Genomic DNA, 11176 nt, shown 5'->3' on the forward strand with positions numbered 1-11176 from the left:
GGGAGGATCACTTGAGCCAGGGGAGGTCAAGACTGCAGTGAACTGAGATCGCACCACTGCACTCCAGCCTGTGCAATAAGACGGAGACCCTGTCTCAAAAAGCCAAAAAACAAGGACCAACTAACACTCAGACAATGTTTTTTATATTTCTCCACTGCCTGAAAGACAACTTTTTTTTTTTGACAGAGTCTCGCTCTGTCGCCCAGGCTGGAGTGCAATGGTGCGATCTCAGCTTCCTGCAACCTCTGCCTCCTGGGTTCAAACGATTCTCTTGCCTCAGCCTCCCAAGAAGCTGGGATTACGGGCACCTGCCACTATGCCCGGCTAATTTTTGTATTTTTAGTAGAGATGAGGTTTTACCATGTTAGTCATGCTGGTCTCGAACTCCTAACCTCATGTGATCTGCCCACCTTGGCCTCCCAAAGTGCTGGGATTATAGGCATGAGCCACCGTGCCTGGCCTAAAGACAACTTCTAACAAAGTCAATTTGACACACATTTAAGGGCAAGCTCAAGTGTGTGCCTCCCGTAGGGTAATTGGGCTTGACTGGAAATTCACTTAAATGAACATAATGAGTGCTGTGTGTACCGTTAAAGCATGCGCATCTGGCAGCATTTTGAGAAGGTGTGATTCTTTGATGGAGGGGAGAGAATGAGAGGGGGGAAACGTTTGCTGTTTTTAAAAATTCAGCGTGGAATGATGGGGCTTATGAGCGGCTCAAGGGGAACAGAAGTTTTGAAGTATCTTAGGGTTCAACAGCATTTGAAGGGATAGGACAGTCCTTGTTAGGTGTCAAAGTTGGGGGGTTCTGGAGAGTTACCAGGCCCCACAGTGCAGACTCAGAGCTGTGGGGCAGCGGGCAAAGTGTTATACCGAGGGCCAAAAGGGAAGGGGCCAAACGTGAATTATACTTGGTCTGAAACACAGTTGTCTCTCAATGTCGCAGAGAGACTGGTCCATGGCCCCTGTGGATATCAAAATCTAAGGATGCTCACGCCCCTTTTACACAATGGTGTAGTATTTGTATATAACCCACACACATCTTCCACGTGTCTTGCTCTGTCACGTCCAGTGGTGCGATCTCAGCTCACTGCAACTCCTGCCGACGGGGTTCAAGTGATTCTCCTGTCTCAGCCTCCCGAGTAGCTGGGATTATAGGCACCTGCCACCACACCCAGATAACTTTTTTTTTTTTTTTTTTGCATTTTTTGGTAGAGATGGGGTTTCAGCATGTTGGCCAGACTGGTCTCGAATTTCTGACTTCAAGTGATCTCACCTTGGCCTCCAAAAGTGCTGAGAGTACAGAAGTGAGCCACTGTGCCTGGCCTTTCCATATACTTTATTATTTCATTTACTTATTTTTCATTTAATTTTTTCTTTGTTTTGAGATGGAGTCTCACCCTGTCACCCAGGTTGGAGTGCAATGGTATGATCTTGGCTCACTGCAACCTCTGCCTCCCTGGTTCAAGCGATTCTCCTGCCTCAGCCTCTCAAGTAGCTGGGATTACAGGCATGTGCCACCACGCCCAGCTAATTTTGTATTTTTAGTAGAGATAGGGTTTCTCCATGTTGGTCAGGCTGGTCTCGAACTCATGGAACTCCCAACCTCAAGTGTTCCGCCTACCTTGGCCTCTCAAAGTGCTGGGATTCTAGGTGTGAGCCACTGCACCTGACCTTTCCACATACTTTAAATCATCTCTAGATTACCTAAAGTATCTAATACCATGTAAATGCCATACAAATAGTTGTTATACTGCATAATTTCAAATGTTGTATTATTATTATTGCTTTGAGACGAAGTCTCTCTCTGTCACCTGGGGTGGAGTGCAGCGGCATGACCTCAGTTCACTGCAGCCTCCACCTCCCGGGTTCAAGCGATTCTCCTGCCTCAGCCTCCTGAGTAGCTGGGATTACTGGTGCCTGCCACCACACCCAAATAACTTTTGTATTTTTAGTGAGACGGGGTTTTACCATGTTGGTCAGGCGGGTCTCAAACTCCTGATCTTGTGATCCGCCCGCCTCAGCCTCCCGAAGTGTTAGGATTACAGGCATGAGCCACCACTCCTGGCCCATTTATATTATTTTTTATTGTTGTATTATTATTTATTTTTGCTTTTTTGACATTTGGGACCCTAGGCTGGCTGAATCAGCCAAAGTGGAACCGTCAGGTAAGGAGGGTCGACTGTATTACTTTGGGCCTATTTCACCTTCTCCCTAAAAGGCCACTGCAGCTGTCCTCTGATGCCAGCAGGGTCTCTCTACCCCGACCCTGCACTATGAGACTGGGTGTCCAGAGCAGGGAGTGGCTGGGTGGTGCCAGGTTGTAATAAATTCAACAATTTTTTTTTTCTCAGCAAATTATCAAGAACTATTTCTCTGTCCTTCGGGCTGGAAGTGAGGGATTTCTCTTTGTGTTATTCTTTGAGACACAGTCTTGCTCTGTCACCCAGGCTGTAGTGCAGCAGAGTCATGATCTCTGTTCACTGCAAGCTCTGCCTCGCAGGTTCAAGTGATTCTTTTGCCTCAGCCTCCCGAGTAGCTAGTATTACAGGTGTGTACCACCACGCCTGGCTATATATATATATATATATATATATATATATATATATATATATATTTTTTTTTTAGATGGAGTCTCGCTCTGTAGCCCAGGCTGGAGTGCAGTGGCATGATCTCAGCTCACTGCAGCCTCTGCCTCCCTGGTCCTGGTTCAAGCAATTCTCCTACCTCAGCCTCCCAAGTAGCTGGGATTACAGGCACGAGCCACCATGCCCAGGTAATCTTTTTATTCTTTAGTAGAGACAGAGGTTTCACCATGTTGTCCAGGCTGGTCTTGAACTCCTGGGCTCAAGTGATCCACCTGCCTCAGTGCCCCAAAGTGCTGAGATTACAGGCGTGAGCCACTGTGCCCAGCCCTGCAGGCGAGGGCTTGCTATTTGCTTTGGAGTTTGGGAAGCCAGTTCAGCACCACTGTCCTTGTGTGATCATGGAGAAGGAGAGATCAGTGCTCAATTATGTGGCCCAGGACTTTAAACTCGCTTCACCCCTCACTGGTGGCGGATTATATAGTAACAGGGGGTGATGACGAGAGTAGTCTTATCGACTTTCAATTCAAGTCCATTTAATTCATCTTGTTTTGAGATGAGGTGATAGCCTCAGGATGTTTAATGCCAGGATTAGGAATCAATTTGGTTCAAGTCAATGGACACGCCCACCTCCCACAACTGTCAGGCCAGCTCCGTCTCCTCTGGTGGACTCTCCCTGGCCACCCCCCACTGTCCCATCTCCTGAGTATGGAAACTCCTCTTCCCTCATAAGGAGCTACTGATTTGGCAAGAAGAAGGTGAGCTCTCTGTCCAGAGGAGGCACAGGAATCAGGCAGGCGCAGCTGGGACCGTGCAGGGTGAGGTGGGAAGGCCAAGAGCCCCAAATGACAGTGCAGAGAAAGAGCCACCTGGTGCCATGGAGGTCAAGGCGGGGCCCTGGGGTGAGCCTGATGGGTTGACGCCTCGTGAATGCGAGACACAGGAGCTCTGACGTGCCAAGCCCTTCCCCAGCTCCACTGCCTGCCCTAGGTGCTGTCCCAGGGACACGGGAGAGGGTGTACTCAAACCGGGTCATGCCTCAGTCAAATGGATCCCACTCTAGACCCTTCCTTTTCCTTTTGGCATCAACTCAAGGCATTTTACTCCATTTAAATATTTGCAATACTAGTTAATGAAAAAAAAGTAGGCTGGGCATGGTGGCTCACACTTGTAATCCCAACACTTTGGGAGGCTGGGGCAGGAGGATCGCTTGAGCCCACAATGTTGAGTCCAACCTGGGAAACATGAGAAGATCCCGTCTCTACAGAAAATTTAAAAATTAGCTGGGCATGATGGCACATGTCTTTAGCGATAGCTACTCAGGTTGTGGAGGCAGGAGGATCACTTGAGCTCAGGAGTTCCAGGTTACAGTGAGCTATGACTGTGCCAGGGCACTCCAGCCTGGGTGACACAGTGAGACCCTGTCTCATTTAAAAAAAAAAAAAAAAAAAAAAAACAACAATGATTTTTTTTTAGGAAGGGGAAGAGAAAAATATTTATTTGCAATGCAAAAATCAAACAAGAAACTCCCCAGACCTCACTAGACTACATTAGCATAGAGGAAGGTTCTGATTTAGTGAACATATAAAATATCCATGAAAGCAAAGCGCTTTATCGCTGATCCTACCTAATAGCTGCCACAGCACCCTGCTCCGTGGTTTACGTACATTATCTAATTATTTTATCCCATGCCTCCACCAAGTTGTCCTAACATAAGGGCAATTTTTATAGATGAGGAACCAAAGCCAGGAAAGGAAGTCCTATTTCCAAATTAGCGCAGCTAGTGACAGAGATGGAGCTGGAAGGCGTGTCCTTAACTCTAAATCCACATCCTTACTGAAATATTGGGGCCCCAGGGTGAATGGAGAAAAAAGATCCGCACCAGGTATGTCAACGACCTGTGTGGCACTGCCTCCCAGAGCCTGCACTAAACAGTTCATTCTAGGCTGGGCGCGGTGGCTCACGCCTGTAATCCCAGCACTTTGGGAGGCCGAGGCGGATGGATCACGAGGTCAAGAGATAGAGACCATCCTGGCCAACATGGTGAAATCCCGTCTCTACTAAAAAAAAATACAAAAATTAGCTGGGCATGGTGGCATCTGTAGTCCCAGCTACTCGGGAGGCTGAGGCAGGAGAATTGCTTGAACCTGGGAGGCAGAGGTTGCAGTGAGCCGAGATCGTGCCACTGCACTCCAGCTTGGCGCCTGGTGACAGAGCAAGACTCTGTCTCAAAAAATAAAAAAAAAATAAATAAATAAAAAATAAAACAGTTCATTCTTATAAATACGTCAGACAGACAGCCGAAGCAGCAGTACTGATTTGTGCTCTCTGGGAAGGAAGGATCTGCCAACCAAGGCAAACTTCAGGGCTAGACAAGAAAACTTCCTCGTTTTTGTGATACTCATTGCCAACTGTCACGAGTTCATCCTCAGTCTCACCGGCTTTCTTGCATTTTCTCCAATGCACCAAACACAGGGCCTTTGCACTTACTAACCCTTCCGCCTGAAAAGCCCTCCACCTCATCTTTCCGTAGGTTTCTCGTCCGTGACTCACTGCTTATAGCAAGGACTCTGTAAATATTTGCATGAATGAATGAGTCCTGCCTAGTTACTTATTTATTTATTTATTTATTTATTTTTGGAGACAGAGTTTTGCTCTTGTTGCCCAGGCTGGAGTGCAATGGTGCAATCTCGGCTCACCGCAACCTCTGCCTCCTGGGTTCAAGCAATTCTCCTGCCTCAGCTTCCTGAGTAGCTGGGATTACAGGAATGCACCACCATGCCCGGCTAATTTTAGTAGAGATGGGGTTTCTCCATGTTGGTTAAGCTGGTCTTCAACTCCTAACCTCAGGTGATCCTCCTGCCTCCGCCTCCCAAAGTGCTGGGATTACAGGAATGAGACACTACACCTGGCCCTGCCTAGTTATTTTCTTATGCATAGATCTGATCACCTCTGGCTGGAGGTAGTACGTCCTATCACCAGGGGCAGCATCTTGTTCATCCTGGCACCCTCCTGTACCCCCAGCCCAGGGGCCAGTTACAAGGGCAGGTGCAGGGCTGGTGTGGCAATTGGGTGGCACAATCAATGGGAAGCACTGCGTGGATGCCATGGAGAGAAAGACCTAGCGGCCTGTCTAGCATTATTGATTTGCGATTCGTGCCAAGGGCAGGCGTGGCATGTAAAAGCACAGTCCTCACAGCCTCCTCACCAGTTAGCCAAGGGATCCTGGAGGCCCAAGAGAAAGCTGGATTGGGAGGGGACAGCAGGGCAGTCCTGGCCAGTCTTGGCCAGGCTGAGGAATCTTAGGAGACTGGCCACTAACCCATGTGGCAGTAGATGCCAGTGGGCCCAGGGTACCAACTGATGCTGCCCCCAGATGCTCCCTCTGCTCCTGGATAGTCCTTCAAGGGGAATGTCAGCAAGTCCAGGCACCTCCTGTCTTCCTCAGCCATGACTACGCAGCATTTGTGGCTCATGCAGGAAGACACAGGGACTCAAGGGAATGGCCATTTGTCCCAAAGATCTCTCAGAACTGGGCAGAGGCAGAACTGGCTTACATAACTGCAGTGGGCCATTTTGCCCCCCTAACGTGACTTGGCATCTGCTAGAGTTTCACATGCATGTATGTATATATGCAGAGAGCAGCCCTGCCATGCCTGGGCTCCAGGAGCCTAGCGTGGATGCTGCAGGAAGCCCCAGGCTCTGGAACCTTCTGCAGAGCCTAGCTCCTGTACCCCACCTGACAGAAACAGGGAGGCGCTTAAGTATGTGCCCTGTCGGTGCTACAGGTCTCATCCACGTAACCTGGGAGAGGGAGCCTCGGCAGAGCTGGCACCCGCTGCTCCAGGAGAGGAGCAGCGAACTCCAGGGACCACCTCCCCCACAGTCTCCTTCCCCACCGGCGGCTCCCAGGCTGGACAGAGCTTTGGGCAGCAGAGGGCGCGCGCGCGTTCACCTCGCGGCCAGGTTGGCTGAAAGCCCCTCCCGTTCCCCTCTTCTAGAGCAAAAGTCCACCAAAGCCTCAACCTCTTAGACAAGGCTACTTTAGTGGCCGAAGTATTTTTCCTTTCCCATTCTTGCGAGATTTTTTTTTTTTTTTTTGAGACGCAGTTTCGCTCTTGTTACCCAGGCTGGAGTGCAATGGCGCAATCTCGGCTCACTGCAACCTCCGGCTCCCAGGTTCAAGGGATTCTCCTGCCTCAACCTCCCGAGTAACTGGGAACTACAGGCACGTGTCACCACACCCAGCTAATTTTTGTATTTTTAGTAGAGACGGGGTTTCACCACACTGGCCAGGTCTCGATCTCCTGACCTCATGATCCACCCGCCTCGGCCTCCCAAAGTGCTGGCATTACAGGCGTGAGCCATTTCCCACGCATGGACCCATCGGACTTCCTCGCACCAGGCTGGAGAACGAGGAGAGAAGAAAGAACTAGCCAGGCAAAACCCCCCAAAAAGGAATCCTTTCTTCCCAGATATGATGAAATCAAAGAGCATTTTGTTGCTTCTTGGGAAGTCCTTCCCTTTTGACACAGGATACACAATTGAACAGGGTTTTCATTATGATGACTATGATTATTCAAGTTGTTGGTCTAGTTCCCGCCTCCTTCTTTTCAAACTTTCGCACAGACTGAGAAACACAAGCGTTTACCTGGGTGCCCGCTGGGGCGGAGCGAGCAGGTAGTGCAGGCTTCCAGGCCTCTGCTGCCCCGGGGCTTGGCTGCAGGACTCCCGCAAAATCTCCAAAAGCCCCCGATCTGCTCGGTCACCGGGAAGCAGCCGGCTCGGAACAAGCCCAGGCAAGCCCAGGCAGAGCCCGCCGCCGGGTCCTCCTTCCTGCCCGTGCCACCGGGCCCAGGGCCGCGACGCGTCTCTCCAGCCCGGGATCCTGGGAGCTAGGCTCGCCCAAGACCAACGGGGTGGCGGCAGCTCCTCCACCTGAAAAGGAAAGGGGACCAAGTGGGGGCCAGGCGGGGCGCACGAGGGCGGCGCCAGCACCGCGCGATCCGGGTCACGTCGGTGCGGGGGAGGGGTCGGAGCGCCGGCCGCGGCCTAGGGCGTAGATGCGGGGCGCCCGTAGGGGGGCGGCGTGGGTACCACCGCGGGGCCAGTCCCACCGGGCACGGGGTCCCCCCTATATCCCCTCCACTGCCGCCCGCCTGGGCTGGCGTTTCCCCAGCGAGAGCGCGGAGTTTGCGCAGCGCCCCTCGCCCACGCCGCCGCCTGGTCCCGGGGCGCGCCTACCCGGAGCCGAGGTCCCGGACTCCCCAGTCATCGCGACTCTTCCGGGGATTCCTCGCCCCTTCGCGGTGGGACCAAGGCCCGAGTGGGGCCGGGCCAGGGCAGGGTGGGGGGTACTGTAAAAAAGCAAACAGAAACCACTGGGGGCTCGCCGCGACGCCCAGTGGGAGGGCCTCTCCCCTGGAAGAGGGAAGAAACCCAGATCCTGGACTCGGGTGTAGGGGATGTCCCGGGTCTGGACCTGCTGTCTCTGCGACATTGGCAGTCCGGAGACCTCGGAGGGCCAATGCAGCCCCGGATTCTAGAAGACGCGAAAGGACTTCTAAAGCCAGAAACCGGCACCCGGCCACAGCCACCTCTCGCCGGCCCGGCGCCCCGCCCCCACTCACCGCACCCCCAAGTTCCGGCGCCGCGGGCTGCGGGGCTGACCTGGCTCCGGGTGCCTCGGGGCCCGAGGCCCGGCCCTGCACGGCTCTCGGGTCCCAGGTGGCTGGGGTAGGAAGGGACACTGTGGGCGCGCAGCGCTCGGGAGCCGGGTGCGCCACGGTGGGGACCTTGTGCCGGGCAGGGCTTGGCTCAGCCCAGGGGCCGGGGCTCAGCTCCCCGCACCGGCCTTAAAGGTTCCGGGAGAGGCAAAGTCGGACGCGGGTCCTGAGCACCGAGCTGCAGGGGGGAGCTGGGGCAGCCCCCGAGGCGCGCGCCCTGCATTTCCCACCGTTTCCACGCTGCCCTGCGCGCGCGGTGGGGAGCCCTTGGGGTGAGTAGGAGGGCGCGGGCAGGGGCAGAGCCGAAGACCTCCCGCCACTATGCAGACGGGGCTCCCCACCCACCCTCCTGTCCCAACCACTATAGATCCCAGCCAGTGCGCCCCGCAACCCTCCCAGGAGAAGCTGCCCCGGGACCACTGCGTCCCGGTATCAAGAGGACAGAAAGTCTCTCTGTGCCTCCTTTTGGAAGGGTTTCTGCCCTCGGGGTTGTTGCGGGACAGAAACGGTTTTATCTAAAACTAGACCTCCTCGCACACTCATGGTTTGCAGAGCTCCGAACCTCGCCGCCTAGATCTCCACCTGCGCAAAACCAAAGGGCGGATTCTCCTCCCTGGGGTGAGAACGGGAGACTCATTCCTCCTGCACTGGGAGAAAGCGACTCTTCAGGAGGAGGACAGGGAAGCTAATGCTACCCTGGTGCGTAATCACATTTGGGCACCCTCGGAGGCCTGAGAGGAGGCCAGGGGTGACCTGCCCCCATTCTCACGGTGGGGTTGGGGGTGGATGGTGAGCTCATTCTCAGAGGTGTCTGTGCTGAGCTCATGTTTTCCAAACTCCTGCAGGATTCTAGAACAGTCCTAGAGAAGCAGTGAGCCAGCCTCAGGCGAGAACGCCCAGGTGCAGGTGGATGGCCGCAGGTCAGGCCTACTTTTCCTACACCTGTTGCTGGGGCGCATTTCCACAGCCACTCTCAGCCCACGGTGCCTGTCACCGCCAGGCAGGTAGGTGAACGGCTTCTCAGATCCTCAAAGACTCAGAGGGATAAAAGGAGGCAGATGGGTCCTAGAGGCAGCCCATGGCAAGGGAGAAGTCTAGTTTTTTTACACGGAGTTTCGCTTTTGGCGCCCAGGCCGGAGTGCAATGGCACGATCTCGGCTCACTGCAACCTCCACCTCCCAGGTTCAAGTGATTCTCCAGCCTCAGCCTCCCAAGTAGCTGGGATTACAGGCACCCACCACCATGCCCAGCTAATTTTTGTATTTTTGTAGAGCCAGGGTTTCACCATGTTGGCCAAGTTGGTCTCGAGCTCCTGACCTCAGGTAATCCACCCACCTCAGTCTCCCAAAGTGCTGGGATTACAGGCGTGAGCCACCACGCCCGGCCGAGGTCTGTTTTTGTGATCAGACAAAAGTGGGTTCCAACCCTGACTCACTACAAGGCCTTGGACAATGTGCCAGCATCTCCCCAAACTCCCCCTGCATCCAATCTTCAAACAGCCCTTTGAAATAAGTTCTAGGACGGCTCCATTTACAGTGAGGAAATTAGGGCCTGAAAGGTAAGACTGGGTTGGCCACCAACGCAGGGAGGAGAGTGGTAGTGGACCCACGACCCAAGGTGGTGCCCGTGGGTTCCCCAAGCCCTCACCCCTTACACACCTGCCATCCTGCCTCAACTTCGCAAATTGCTTCCCCACTCTGAGGGTGTCCTCACATATGCCGACAGCATCAGGCTCCTGGTATGCAGGCAATTAGTACTGTGGAATGAATGAATGAATGAAATGAAATGAATGGACACCTCCCTACCCTCAGGGTGATGATAAGGATTGCGCAAGACAGAGTGACTGCACACAGAAGTCGCTCTTCTAAAGTCTCTATGAAGCAGCTGTAGTGTTCCAGGCACTGAGGGGACATGGGTTCTCCGTTCCCGAGAGCATTCCCCGTGGAGGTCCCCACCCTTGTGGGCTCTTTTCTTCTTGCTTCCTTTCACAGCCACCAAAACACCTGGACCTGGACAGCTAACAGTAGGATGAATCCGCTTTAGAGACACCAGACTCTGCCAACTAGAGAATTGAAATAACCTGATTCTTACCCACTTTCCCATCCAGAGAGGCCACACCAAGTCTAGGCCTCATTTTTTTTTTTCTTTAAACATTTTTGTGTTGACAAAGACTGTTTTGTAAAGGCCTCGCTGTCTGCTAAACTCTGTCTCACTTCTTCCCAGCCCTGCCAGGCATGAGGACACCAAACCCACCTATATCTCATCTAAAATCCATCCAGCATCAAGATTTCCACATCTGAGCTTACACCTTTAACCTACAGGCCACAGCAAAGAGGGCTTTGGAGAAAGGGAAGCACAGAGGTAGCACGGACGAGCCTCAATTAACCACTCCTGTCGCAGCACACCCACCTCCCCAGACACGGTGCACAATGGTCCCTCAGGAAGCCTTTCTTGAGTCCTGCATTTAACCACAGAGGCCCAGAGGCCCAGAGGCCCAGATATGGTGGTGACTGCCTGCTCAGCCTGTCCCCACCATTTTTTTTTTCCCGAGACGGAGTCTCACTCTGTTGCCCAGGCTGGAGTACGTTGGTTGGCACAATTTCATCGACTCGCTGCAACCTCCACCTCCTGGGTTCAAGTGATTCTCCTGCCTCAGCCTCCTGAGTAGCTGGGACTACAGGCACCTGCCACCATGCCCAGCTAATTTCTGTGTTTTTACTAGAGATGACGTTTCACCACATTGGCCAGGCTGGTCCTGAACTCCTGACCACAAGTGATCCACCCGCCTTGGACTCCCAAAGTGCTGGGATTACAGATGTGAGCCACTGTGCCCTGCCAACCTCCCCCTCTGAGAGTAACTTTTTA

At 53.3% G+C, this 11176-nt stretch overlaps 1 long non-coding RNA gene across 1 annotated transcript; it reads left to right on the plus strand.

Moving 5' to 3' along the window:
* The first annotated feature begins 8398 nt into the window (after positions 1-8398).
* Positions 8399-10911, plus strand: LOC116566248. Its single transcript, XR_004275815.1, has 3 exons — positions 8399-9010; positions 9157-9315; positions 10535-10911. It is a non-coding gene; the product is annotated as an uncharacterized LOC116566248 (long non-coding RNA).
* Positions 10912-11176: the final 265 nt, after the last annotated feature.

This window comes from Sapajus apella, unplaced genomic scaffold (assembly GCF_009761245.1).
Source record: "Sapajus apella isolate SASKATOON/1434 unplaced genomic scaffold, GSC_monkey_1.0 scaffold43, whole genome shotgun sequence".
NCBI classification, from domain to species: Eukaryota; Metazoa; Chordata; class Mammalia; order Primates; family Cebidae; genus Sapajus; species Sapajus apella.